General features: G+C 42.9%; 1 non-coding gene across 1 annotated transcript; it reads right to left on the bottom strand.

Moving 5' to 3' along the window:
• Positions 1–9047: 9047 nt before the first annotated feature.
• Positions 9048–9164, bottom strand: LOC119342323. The gene has a single exon (XR_005165528.1). It is a non-coding gene; the product is annotated as a U5 spliceosomal RNA (small nuclear RNA).
• Positions 9165–14957: the final 5793 nt, after the last annotated feature.

The following is a 14957-nucleotide window of genomic DNA, read 5'->3' as shown; positions in this document are numbered from 1 at the left end:
GTCGACCGACTAGGGACTCACTCGACTGACTTGAAGGACTCGACCACGAAGACTCACTCGACCACCAGAAGGTCAAGAGGCACTCTGCACTACAACGGCCTGTAATTAAGTAGACTTTATGATAGTTAAGACACTTTATGTGGGGCGTTACCAGTAACGCCCCGGACTTAATGTCCCTTAAACCCTTCATTACGTGGGCTGGCTGGGGTCCTGGCGCACTCTATATAAGCCACCCCCCTCCACAGGCAGACGGGTTCGGCATCCTGTAACTCATATACACATAATCCACTCGACCGCCTCTGGGCTCCGAGACGTAGGGCTTTTACTTCCTCCGAGAAGGGCCTGAACTCGTACATCTCTTGTGTTTACAACCTCTCCATAAGCTAGGACATTGCCTCTCCATACCTACCCCCCACTCTACTGTCAGACTTAGAACCACGACAGTTGGCGGGGCGAAGAGGACGTGCAAGGTGCGAGGATTAGCGTGTTAACAAAGATTTCGTTAACGAAGATTTTAGACCATTGATTGTGATCAGACGGTTAATACGCTAAGTTGGATCTGCCCTCTCTTGCTTTTATAGTGGTAGTAGATTGTATAATGTAGTTTTTTTATTGTTTTTAGTAAGTGTTTAAAATAATTAATAAGTCAATTAATAAACTAGTTGAACTAGTTTGATTTTAGTAAGAACTAGTTGAATTAATAGAACTAATATATTTTTAGTAAGAAAATTAATATAACTAGTTGAACTAGTTTATCTTTAGAAAGAACTAGTCTATTTCTATTTATAGTAAGTTTATTTTTAGTAAGAACTAGTTGAATTAATATAACTAGTTGTACATGTCAAATTTGTTGTTATTTTTTTAGTTTAAGCAATTATTCCCGCATTGACGTCAATGATGCCTATCCTGCATCCTCGTCGTCGATACCCATTGTTCGCTAGGGTTTTAGTTGTATTAGTGATGTTATATGTATGATACTATTCGGGATGTATTAGTGATAACTTATATGGTTTTTGTTTTTGCAGAAATCAAGGAGCCCCTCCATCCTCCCCGTTGTCGTCCCCGACACCGGCCCCCTCCGACCTCGAGGTGAGACCAGCCAAATCTCCATGTCAATACGAGTCCTATAAGATATGATGTAGATAAAAACATGTATATCTTCTGTTGCTCAAATAGGATATGTGGTTGCCCAAGTGGCTGGTCATGCTTGCAGGTTACACCTCCGAGTGGCCTATATTTTGCCGGAGTGTTGATTAATTTCCGTTCCAGCAAATTTCAGGCGCTCGATATGTCCTGTTCTAGCAAAGGTCATGCCGGTATTTTTCATGAATTTTGGCATAACTTGTGCTAGAATATGTAGGAAATATCGAGTGTCCTGGAAATATCGAGGCCGAAGAATCCCGAATGTTGTCGTGGGGGTCGTTTCTCCTTCTTCTCCGGGTGCTAGACCTTTGTTATGCACTAGGGGAAGGAGGAGTAACGACCATCACCGACGGTCGTAAACGTCAGAGAGGAATCAGTGAGGGAGTGTATCCACCATATATGAGAGGATGAAGAATCCCAACTGTTGGCATGGGGGTAGCTTCTCCTTCATTCCCATGTGCTAGACAATTTGGTGTAATGCACCCGGAAACGAAAGGAGGAGCTACCATCACCGATGGTCGAATATATACACCGCGTGAGCTGAGAGTTTTCAAGAAAAGACTCGACAGACCCATAGTCAACCCATGATGAATAATAATGATCTAATTTAGTTTTTGTAGTACATATATTTAATTGTACAAGTTTAATCTTTGAATTATGAACATAGGAATGTCGTCGGACGAAGAAGGTCCCGGGGATTGCTCCTGGTGCAGCGACAACCGGGGTTTCTGTGACAGGCCTCATCTGGACGAAGATCGGCCTTCAGCATTAAGCTGGAGGAGGCCTTTGATTGTGAAACGGTACGCTACGACGCTAAGTGTTTTTTTCGTAATTCTTGACTTCTACTACTTCAACGTGTAATTTTCGTCTTTTACAGTTCAACTAGCTTATCCCATGCCATGCAAGACGCTATGTCTTGGAGAGGATGGGTTTTGAAGATCATGAGAGGAATGAAACAAAGAAAATTAACCTAAGGATCCATCATGGTATGGATTTTGAGGTAAATCTATACAATTCTGAGAGCGTATCCAATTTTGGTTAACCGGGTTGGGAAGTACTTTGCAAGATGTATGATTTTCAAGATGGTATGTTTGTCACCATGGATCTTGGTGATCCTGACATCGACCAAGACAATTTGGACATTTGGGTTCTTGTTGATACGCTTCCAATTCTACCGCTATGTGAGTTCCTCAAACATAGTTATTAAGTAATTTATATTGTTTATTTCAAAATAGTTGACAACTTATTTTCATTGATAGCTTATTTTCATTCTTCAAAGAGTGTGCGGAAGATGGTAGACAGAACCAACTACACCGATGGCTCTGAGTTAACTTATCAAGAGAAAAATCATCTGGTCGCATATTGTATTGACATTGAGAATTACAATGCCTTTTATCGAACTCCTCCAAATTATGGTGAATACGTGCCACTAGTGCACGTGTTGAGCAACGATAACTTCCATGGAGATTTCCTGGTAAGACTTTTTACTATTACGACATCCATGCATCTTTTGCATACTTCTAAAACTGAACTACATTGCTAACTACGAAGTTATTACTATGTTTTTCAACAGAAAATCCCGATGGATTGTGTACCTCATTTGATGTATCAGAATGGTCGCCTAGATGTTTTGAACATACAGCCAGGTCGTCCTACGAATCTCACCTGTGCATACCGGATTTCTAAAAACGGTGAACACATGATAATCAAAGAATGGAAGAAATATATGGACATTCGTAAGGAGGTTCTTGGAAGCAACATTGTGTGAAAGGCAAGAATTGGAGACAGAAAAATCTCCATTCTCCATAATGGAGAGTGAGGGGCTATCTTGTTTTATGCTATTTTACCTAAGATAATATAGTAGGTCCTAAGAGAATGTAGTAGGTCCTATGAGGTACAATATGTTTATGAGAGTTGATGATGATGAGTAGTTGTGATTATGTCTAGTGACCAACTTGTATGTGATGTATCATTGATGAAAACGATGATCATGGGGAGGTGTTATATGACAATGATGTATTATGATGCTAAGTTGTTAATGATATGATGATGATGATGATGATGATATTTATTATATCATTGGGTGAAAGAACCATGGATTAGTTTCAAGTGGATGGCATCCACTTGAAACTAGTCCATGGTTCTTTCTCCCACTGATGTAATAACTCATTATGATGTAAATTCATTCTCTAAATTGCTGCTGTATGAAAACTTTTATAAAGGTGTATGAATACAACATGAAATAAAAAAGAAATACGGAATAATAGTAGTAGCGCGTGCTAGGAGAAGCGCTGCTACTAATTACCAGAAGCGCCCGTTTTAGAAAGCGCTGCTACTAAGTCGATGTAGCAGTAGCGCGGTCAAACCAGCGCTACTGCTAACCTTTAGCTGTAGCGCCTTACTAGTAGCGCGGTCAAACCAACGCTACTGCTAACCTTTAGTTGTAGCGCCTTATTAGTAGCATGGTTATTCATGCTACTCATAGGCTTTATACGCGCGCTGCTGCTAGGGTTTTCCCTAGTAGTGGGAGAACCACTCCCCATCTAGGGGGTGTGGGAGCTAAATCCGGCAGATCTCGGGTAGGGGCGCTCGACCTGGTGCTCTTGACTATATGGCAACATGAAGTATAGAGACACGATGTTTACGCAGGTACGAGCCCTCTCGAAGAGGTAGAACTCTATGTCTTGCTTGTATTGTATTGATTGTGCATGGGTAGAAATTATAGGATGATCTACCTCGAGATCGTATGCATGAATCTAACCTGCCTCTACAGACTAAACCCGTGGCTTATATAATGCCTGGGGTACCTAGGGTTACACAGGGTCGGTTACATCTAGATATGACATGCCAACTATTTGAATATGCCTTGAAGTGTACGCTAAGTCTTCGAAGGATTCTATCTTGAGCACGTTGAGGGCCGTAGTCCACGTGGTCCAGTCTTCGGCAGTGGTGGTCCCTGGCTCGGCCCATGATTAATAGTCCTACGTGGTTTGTAGCCCCTAATCCAGGGCACCGTCAGGGAGACCATGATGGAGCAAGCCAAAAGGGAGCATCTCTCTCCTCTCCTGGTGGCGCCGGTGTGCCATTTGGGGAACCATCGTCGTGGTGATCATCTTCATCAACGTCGCCATCTTCATCACCTTCCTAATTTTTTTCAGCGGTCCACTCTCTCGCAATCCACTATAATCCCCTATTTGAACATGGTGTCCTACCACTTTATCTGATCTTTTTTTAACACAGTACAATTGAAGTCACTCACATACACGGGCATACACTCACCCCTATGAGGGCGCTCACACCCTACCTCTACGAGCACCTCCGAAAGACTGAGCTGGCATAGCATCTTGAGATTTTACAAAGTCACCACAGATGCCTCACAGTGGATGTAATCGTATCCTCCAACTGAACGAACATCGTCGGAAGCCTGAAATGAATTCAGGAATAATGCGAGCATCAATGTCAAGTCGACTTAAACCTTGGGGGACTGGCGATACCACTCTCCTACTATCCAACCATAGATTAGTTCACTATAGGATCTTATCTTAATATATATGGTTTCGAAGTTTATTACTAACCTTATTATTTGAACCAGAGCCTGGATTTTTTTTGGAGCCATGTAGAGAATTGCATGTTATCTGTGTATGATCTCTATTATTAAAGGGGATCGAACGTCGTGATGGTTCGACCTCCTTCCCCGCCTCCCCACCGCCCTTCGTTCGACCAGCGTCCCCCCTCGATTCCCACTTTCCCGATAAAAAGAAAAAGGAAAAAAACCTAAAAAAAACCACGTCCCCAACTCTCCTCACCAAACTACCCCAATCGCTCCTCCCATCCCATCCCTCCCGAGAAAAATCCCCCAAGCAGACGATCTCCATTGTGCTATTAGCCGACGGCCGCCTCCCTTGTAGATCACCTCGGCCCTCCTCCACGCGCCCGCTGCCCCCTTGGTCGTGGCCCGACTCATCCTCCTCTTCGCTCACAGATAGACGATGGCTTCAGCCGCGTCAACGAGGTCGAGGAGTCCCTTTACCCAACCCTCGCCCTCGCCTGCCTCGACGGCCTCACCCGTCCCGATGGGGTCGGTTACTCGATCTCCATCATCCGTCTCATCTCCGGCGAGTACGGTATCAGTGTCGACGCCGCATTGGACAAGAACAACGTGTGCTCATCGCTAGCTCGTTTGAGTTTTTTGGTCGACGCCGTGATGCCGGCGCCCACGCGGCACTCTGCATGTTCTTCAGCGAAGGGAAGGACGAACACCGACGTCACCTCTCGCCCTGTCCCGTCCGGTAACAAAAACCCTATCCTCCCACTCAGTTCTCAATGAACCAAACCAAGCAACACACAAACTACGTGGGCAAGGAACCTTATGTATCTGACGACGACGCTAGCAAGCTCCATTGACCTTGACCGGAACCATCCCTCCAGCAGCAAGGTTCTCACCCCCCCTATCTTTCTTGTTTCTTTTATACTGTACATCCTTGTCTGAAGTGACCTGCTGTTCTTCTATGAATAACTGCTGATTCTTGAATAAAATTGACTTCTTTGCAGATTCTCATATGGTGAGAAGAAAGATATAGTTGACCTTATGCACTGACTGTTGTTTGGATGTCGGCCATCACCGATCAAAGGATGGTTCTCTGAGACGCTGTGGAGGTGCCACACTTGCCGGCGACGAGCTCCAGGTCAGATAGTAGCGGCCGACGAGCAGAATCCACTTGTGGAGACGTCATCAGCTGGTTGTTTTATGCCTTTTGTACATTCTTGCCTTGGCAACGAGAACTTCGACTGGTTTGATTTGGTTCAGTTTGATTTGATTCTATAGCTGTGGTGGTGTTTAATTCTCGGATATGAGATGGAAGAATGAGAAAATATGAACTCGTAAAGGTTACAAGTTTGACTTATTTAGAGGTAATTTCAGAGCTACAACATGTAATGCCCCACACTACAGACCCCCTTCAGGTCTCATATCTTAAAAGCAGACCGTGCGCCACCGCAAGGACAGGAGCGCCGGCTCCTGTGCCAGGTACGAGGTCGACAACAGCCACCGTAATCCCAAGGTCACGCTACCTGCAGACTGCTCCAAGGATATGGTTGTATAATGCCAATTTTTCCAATTGATATTACTTGGAGTAACTACTCAGGTATCGTGCACATTTTTGAGAAATTTAATTTCAGACTGATATGTAGCTACTTGTTACAAAGAAAGAGCAGTCAATATAACAGATAGCCAAAAATAATTCTTGGTTTGGTGTGCTGTAAAACAAATTATGGTATGGCCTATCTCGACTTGATAGGGAGAATGTCCGGGGAGCTGAAAAGCATGATTTGTGTGCATCTTAAAATATGGCCTGGGAGTTCTGACCTATCTAGACTAGATGTGTGCAGTCTATATTTTTTCTTAATCAAGCAATCTTGTGATATACTCATAATTAATGGTATTGGCCAGGCTCAGGTTTTTCTCAGGGGTCCTTCGGATCAGATGATAATGTAACTTCTGTTGTAGAGGAGTTCTGTAGATGATTAGCACCTTCAAGTGCCGCTCAACATGGTGGGAAGGATAATTTAAGTGGCCAGAATTATGTGGAAGGTGCTGAAAAGAGGGGAATTTTATCAACCTTTTGGGATCAATCAACTGTAAATAATCTAAAACTTGGAAATACTGTAAATTCTTTTGGATAGTTACACTCGAAAATATGAAGACTCACGGCTAAAAAACATGGGGCTGTAGATTAGTTTTATCATATGGACCTAATGAGAATTGTTATACCATGGTGTTTTTATGTTGTTAACATTCCACCAGCAATATGGGCTATGACAATACACTCCCTAATCTTTAGCTCAATATGTTTTTCAACATTGTCCTAATAACCCTATTTTTCATGGTTGCTTTTTGTTTGCTTTGTTTAGATGTACTATTGTTAATATTTTGTTGGGATTTGTCTGATCTCTGTAGTTTGTTAGCTAAGCAGTACAAGTTTGGCTAGAATTTATATGCTATTACAATTATATATGATGTTGAGAGGAGGCATGTGGGACTTATACTGTGTATACTACTCCCTCCGTTCCTAAATATTTGTCTTTTTAGAGATTTCAACAAATGACTACGTACGGAGCAAAATGAGTGAATTTACACTCTAAAATATGTCTACATACATCCGTATGTTGAGTCCATTTAAATTGCCTAGAAAGACAAATATTTGGGAACGGAGGGAGTAATAGACACTGACTTCTTGCAAGTACAAGCTCTTCAGCAAGTTTGTTTCTCAACTCTTCAGCATGTATGCATTATTCCCTTATGTTGACTTCCTTTTCACCCCAAGATATATTGCACAAGGCTCCCAACATTCTTTAGATCAATTTTGTCAACTTATGCTGGTTTGCCAAATACAATTCTAGAATCTCCTCTCAGAGAAACATCTTCTGAAAGGACAGTCATTTTGAGGAATGAGCTACCAAATTGCATGCAAATGAGTTATGCATTAATTTCAAGCACACAAGAAAAATGTTGAAATATATCGGGTGAAAGAAATATTGCAAGTAAAATATATGGCACTTAGAAGAACACTTGTCATGTAAATGAGTTCTTTTTTTTTGCAGTGCCAAGGAGTTTTAGTGAACTTCATGGGTGATGCAGGGCAACAAAGGAAGGAGAGAGAGAGCTGACGGCATTGAACGTGTGTGCCCGTCATCTCCATAGACATGGAAGACCTCGCCGATAAGAATTGATTTTAGAGAAGTAGTGTGTGAGATACCCAGTGAAGACAATGATTTTGGGTTCGTACCAACCCCGTGTTACAGTTAAATTTGTACGTGACAAGTCATCACGGCAATATGCATAGTGTGATAAAATGGGAGAAATTTAAAAATGTGACATTATAGTTAATTGGGTATTTGACATAATTTGTCTCCTGTAGTAAGTGAGATTTGCTAAGGTTGACGGCAGTCATCATCTCTTGTAGTATGTCAGATTTGCTAAAGTTGAGAAATGTATTTAATGATGTTAAAGCGAGAGTGGATCTGGAGGAGAAACATGCGCCTGAGAAAGATGTCATTTTGTCTTCTTTCAAGAAAAGTGTGGTTAAGGAGTCATATGACTGATAGAAGGAAATAAGTGCATGATATTTGTTACTCCCACAGATCCATAAAAAGTGTCGTGCTTGAAAACAACATGGCATCGTGTTGTTTGATAAACATAGAAAATTAATACAATTATTTGGATCTGTGTGGTTTTGAATTCCGTGTAATGCATGGACATTCAATTAGGTAGGAAGTAGAGCGACGACAACAAACCTTGAGCGAAGGAGTGGATCGAGAAAGTAGAACATGTGGAAAATGTGATGAAGTGGGACAAACATGTTGAAACATACAACCCACATTTTCTATCAGTTCAGACTTTTAGATAAACCTTTTCTTTTGACCATATTTTTAGATAAACTTAATGGACCATGACTTCAATAGAACACCTTAACAAACTACACCCAGAGTGTCATTGTTATGTTGTCCCGTGACAACGTACGGGCATTCAACTAGTTGTTTTAATAGTTAAATATTCTTTGTTTGACAAAAATTATAGCAATGTATATCAGCATTTACAATATTAAATAGATAAATAGAGCTATTGACGATCTAAATGACAATGATTTGCTATTATAGACATTGATATGTTTCCTGTAAACTTTGGCCAAAGTTGTAGAAGTTTGACTTCTTAAACATTTGCAAAGTTGGAGAAAATGAATAAACCTTATATTTTGGAATGAAGGAAAAACATTGTAGAAAAGGAAAACAAATTGTCCCTCACCTACGAGCTGTGTCGCAGGACACAAAGCTATGATTAAAGATGCAAACGAGCATTTGGCAAAAAAATTAAATTAGTACTAAAAATTTTGTTTTGAATTGTGGGGACCTCCTGGTAAGAAGGATCCCTTCAAAAATTAGCGTATGCTGCGTATTGCAGTGTGCACACGGTATTCTTTAGTAAAAGGCGAAAGAATAGTTCGCTTCGTGCCCGCTGCGCAGCTTCGTGCTTTCGAATGGACGGCTTGGCCCTCCTTATATATTGCTGTGTGGTAGCGCTGTGACCTCGAAGTAGCGGTGTGGGACTATTCTCTATGCGAGAGCAGCAGCCTCCGCGCAGCCGCGAGCAGGTGCAAAAGGCCGAGGCCTTCACGGACGGGGGCAAGCCAGTAGGCTTCTGGGCCCAGGCCTTCACGGACGGGTATATACTAAGAGGCCGCATATATACTAAAAAGAATTACTTATTCCCTTTCAAAATAAGTGTCTCAACTTTACTAGCTCTAGTACAAATTTGTATTAAACTCAAGACACTTATTTTGAGACGAAGGAGTATAAAAAACGCAAACCCGTGTTGTCATCTCTCGCTCAATCTCTCCTCGATCGGACGACCCACTGATCGGATGAGATACTTTCCTGTTCTCTTCGAGACGATCAGATATCTTTTTTTTGCGGGGGAGACGATCAGATCTCTATCATGTGTCTCTCTAAAAAAACTGTTTTTGTGGTTTCTCGGAAAAGATGATATCTGTTTTTCTAACACAATAAAATCAAAGTTGCTCACATACACGAGCATATAAATGTCTCTATGAACGCACGCACACTCTATCTTGGTGAGCATCTCCGAGAGAAAGAGCGGGTGTAGCATTTTGAGATTTTTATGAAGTTCCCACATGCGCTTCACAGTTGGGAGGGACGTCTTTTCCCACTGAATGAACATCGTCGGAAGTCTGAAATAAATCCAGAAAAATGCGAGAACCAATGTCAGGTTTAGGACTTAAACCCTGGCAAGCTAGGGATACCACTGTCCTCCTAACCATTCAATTATATGTTGGTTCGCAAAAAAGATATCTGTTATGCTAGCATGTATGGATGTACATTGCTTGGGCAAGATCTCCTTGACAAATCTCATGTACGTCAACAACATTTTTAGCTTTTAATTTTGTCATCGTAAACAGGCGGGTACAAAGGCATATGCACCATAAGACACTGACGGAACTAGTACTATTATGCCTTCTCTTTCCTCCTCCACAAGAAAAGACCCCAGGTTGTCCTGTTCCACTTGTCATCACCGCCACTAATCTGCCCATCTTCGCTAGCCTTTCGGCCATGGAGGTGTGGAGGACAGTGGTATCCCCATTCTCATTCTTGTTAGGTTTAGTGTCTTGGTTTGACCTGTGTGGCTGTTGCGATGTAACTCGGTATGTATAATGTAACCCACGTTCTTCCCCGTCTCGATGATGTGTCTAGCATCGTCGGAGGGTGTGTGGAGGTGTGTCTCTGTCGGATCTCGCGGGATTTAATCAGTGATGGTCTTTGGTGGATCTGTTTTGATCCGGTCTTCGCTTGGGTGTTTACAGGTTTGAACATTTTGATCTATGACTTTCTTCATCGGCGATGGCTGCTGCTCTGGTGCGTTGGTCCTATCGGGTCTTAGTACGACAACTTCCTGATTGTCTACTACAACAAGTTTTGACCAACTCCGGCGAGGGAGGGGGCGATGACGGCGGCACGCCTTCAACTTGCTCCAGTGATTGTAGTTGTCGTTAGGTGGTCCAAAGGCTTGGTTTTAATTTTTATTACTTCTAATGTTCTTGAACTGTCATGATTGAAGATGAATAGATTGGAAGTTTCTGACACACAGACAAAATAAAGAATCTTGCTAAATTCAATAGTCAAACGTAGGCTCATACATACCCAGAAAATGCAGCAAGGTGAGCCCTGGGGTTGCAGAGCTGTCAACAAGCAGTGCTTTCTAATACAATCAAGCCAAGTGTCTCAACAATACATATAGTCGACGAGAACCTAATCACTACGTCGGACTAGTTTTTAGAGTGTTTACCAGCCCGAAAAGGATAACACCAGCCAACTCTCCGTTGCCTTGGGAAAATGACAATCACAACTTCACAAGGTTCATTCCCCGTGGTAAATTGGCATGGTAGAACATGATATCGTTGGTGCTACCTCATGCACGCAAAAAGTGGAGTTACCTCAAAAGTCCATCATCTCAGATGCAACTCTACCTTATGTCGGTGTAGCCGCAGCTGTAGACCTGTAATCGGTGTTGATTCTAGGGTAAAGCCATCAGGAGCCAACTATGTTGTGATTGCATCACGCATAGGTTGATCGTGACGCGTCTAAACAGTACAAGCGTAACATGGTAAATTTGGCGATGAGCCTAGATTATAACCATTATCATTGAGCATGAAGTAAGCACTCAAACATCTTCAAGGATGGGTGTGCTATACAATTGATTGGCAATGAGTCAATTTTGATGTTAAACCTTCGTGTCAACTTACTTCTTATTGCCCTAAACATTTTGGCCCATCTGCGTACGGAAAAAAGGACCTACATTCAGTTCAACCATATGATCCATGGCTGGCCTGTTATGTTCAAGACCAAGAACGATGATGTCGAAGCAGCAAGGAGGCAAGTCCTGGTGCCTAGGAGTTTAACTGTCACATAGTGATATATATGTCCTAAACGTATATACTTTTTCAAACACTTTTGCTCTTGTTTTGAATTCTAATTTGCATGAAACTAACCCGGACTAATGATGTTTTCAGCAGAACTACCATGATGTTGTTTTTGTGCACAAATAAAAATTCTCAGACCGGGCTGAAGATTTACGGAGAATATTTCCAGCCTATGAGAAAACACCTAACCATCCATGGCGATTTGGTTGCTACCGGTGAAAGCATGATAGTTTTACTTGAACATGACCATGAAGATGTGTCAGGGGGGGGGGGGCAACTCCATCTCTACATTAGTTGTTCACAATTCTAGAAGAAGCATGACAAAAAACAGAACTCACTTAGAACAAGCACACCATCACCACGAGAGCACTGAAAGGGCTAGTTATCGACTAGAGGGGGGGTGAATAGGCGATTTTTATGAAAGTCTTCAAAACATAGGAGTTTCGAAGACAAACAATATAACCACACTATTCGAATGCAGCGGAAGGTAGACTACACTAGGCAAGCCATAGTCATGTATTCAATAGAGTGAAAGCACGAAGACAAATAGCAGCTAGGTGGTATAGATCAGGATGGAAGATAGTATGAAGTCAATCAGAACAGATAGTCACATAGTGAAGTCAAACAGATAATACAAGCAGGCAATGACTTCACAAAGACAAACTGTAAGTAAGGGAGGTAAGAGATAGAACCAGTGGCTTCAGAATGACATGGATTTGTTCGACCAGTTCCAGTTGCTGTGACAACTGTACGTCTGGTTAGGGAGGCTGAGATTCAACTCAGAAGACCGTGTCTTCACCTTATTCCCCTTGAGCTAAGGACACCTAGTCCCCGCCCAATCACTCTGGTAAGTCTTCAAGGTAGACTTCCGAACCTTCACAGACCCCGTTCACCGGCAATCCACAATGACTCTTGGATGCTCAGAACGCGACGCCTAACCGGCTGGAGGATTCACAGTCCTCAAGTGTAACAAGTCTTCAGATCACGCGGACAGAAAGACTTCAGTGATGCCAAACACTCTTTGGGCTCTGGGTGGTTTGGGCTTTGTCCTCGCAAGGATTCTCTCTCGAAAGCTTCGGCGGTGGGTTGCTCTCAAACGACAAAAGCCGTGTACTAACTCTGAGCAGCCACCAATTTATGGTGTTGGGGGTGGGCTATTTATAGCCACAGGGCAACTCGACCGGATTTATCCGAAATGACCCTGGGTCACTAAGGAACTGACACGTGAGCAACGGTCAGATTTCAAACACACACGGCAGCTTGACTTGGGCTACAAGTAAAGCTGACTTATCCGTTACAGGATAAGATTTGCTCTCACTGTCTTCGCTCGAAGACATAGGATTTGGTTGAGCATCACCTCAGTCACTCTGACTTTGTTCACTTGGACCCCACTTAACAGTGCGGTGGTTCCTATTACTCAACAAAGAAGAAAAGGAAACAATGAAACAACTAAGTCTACGCGCTCCATAGTCTTCACTCAATGTCTTCTCGTGTCATAGTCTTCAATGTGAATATCTTCACAGACCACCATTGTCTTCAATGTCTTCACACATTTTTAGGGGTCATCTCCGGTAGGTAAACCAAATCAATGAGGGACTACTACCTGTGTTATCCTGCAAGTCTCACAAACACATTAGTCCCTCAACCAAGTTTGTCGTCAATACTCCAAAACCAACTAGGGGTGGCACTAGATGCACTTACAAGCACAAAATAGATTGCGAATACAACCTAACTAAAGGAATCAAACGCCTACACCCACACAAAATCTGGAGAATGAAGACGCAAGGGGAAGTGAATCAAAAAATTGATCACTGGATTTAGAATGAACAGAACCAGCAGAATCCAACACAAAATGAAAGAAAAATAAGGTGAAACCACTATGCAGGAACCAAATCCAGAGCAACAGGAGCAGAAATCATCAAGATGAAGTGTAGTGAGAGCTATGAATCGTCATGGACAATGATGAACACATCACCAAGGAAGGCCCTCTCGCTCTTCGGTCTTTCTCTCTCTCCGCTTGAACAGTGCGGCTTGAGAAATAGGAATGACAAACTGGGTAGATAAGATAATTCAAAATAAAGAGAAAAAGAAGATAGCAACGGTCTAAACAAGACGGGTTGGCCCTCTCGCTCTTCGCTCTTTCTCTCCCCCAAACCGGGTAGATAAGAGAATTTCAAATAAAGAGGAAAGTAAGATAGGAATGCTCAAAACAAAATGGACTTGCCCGATAGGAGTTGCGCCCGTGTAAGGGAACAACAACCCGAATCTTCGCGTTTTATCCAACGGGGATAAAATTTGAATGATGATGAATTAAAATCAATCAAGTGAAAAATAATAATTCTTTTTTGGCGTCGTATCTAGTGCATCTGGGATAGCTCGTGCATTCGTGTATCCATCAATTCTCAGTCGGCTGGTAAACATCCCACGCATAGGAGCAAAAGCAACACAAAGTTGCAAATACACCTTGCCAAAATCTCAATTTCTCAATCTGGATACTCTCCTTCGATTGCTCCATGGCAGCGCCTTAGATGAACACTATGATGGCAGCCGCTCTTGGTACGTCCGCCTTGAATGGCTCTACGGCCCTGGTGATCACTTTGATGGTGGATGTCTCTGTGTCAAAACCGGTAGATCTCGGGTAGGGGCCCCCAAGCTATGCGTCTCTAAGGATCAATGATAACAGGAAGACAGGGGACACCGTGTTTACCCAGGTTCAGGCCCTCTTAAGGGAGGTAAAACCCTACTCCTGCTTGATTATATTCGACGAGTATGAAGGTTACAAGAGTTGATCTACCCCGAGATCGTAATGGCTAACCCTAGATGTCTAGCCTATGAGGATTTCAATGATGGTGTAGAAGATAGCCTCTACGGACTATCCCCTCTAGTTTATATACACACCGGAGGGGCCTAGGGTTTGTACAAGGTTGGTTTATCAGGGAAGGAAACCTACGGACTCTATACTTGCCGTCCACGTATTGAGATGTCCCATCCAGACACGGTAGATAATCTTCAGCTTGGTCATGTATGGCCCATGCAACTCGGCCCATACTCCTAGGCCGGACACCCGATCGAGGACTCCCGAATCCAGGACTCCTTCAGTAGCCCCCGAACTTGCCTTCAATGACGATGTAGTATACGGACGCAAGTCTTCGGCTTTGCAAGGCGGGTTCTCCACCATATTCCGGATTGATGATAGTTCGACATTGATTTCCGCGTCCAATCTTTTTGATTCCTTCCTGCCATTGCCTCGATTTCCACGCGTCTAAGTGAATGCAAACGGTCCGTCATCCCTGTATTTTAATATTTTTAATAGGCACAGGCTAC

The sequence above is a fragment of the Triticum dicoccoides genome, chromosome 7B (assembly GCF_002162155.2).
Source record: "Triticum dicoccoides isolate Atlit2015 ecotype Zavitan chromosome 7B, WEW_v2.0, whole genome shotgun sequence".
NCBI lineage: Eukaryota > Viridiplantae > Streptophyta > Magnoliopsida > Poales > Poaceae > Triticum > Triticum dicoccoides.
Note: the sequence above shows the minus strand (reverse complement) of the source record. Positions and strands in the feature narration are given on the sequence as shown.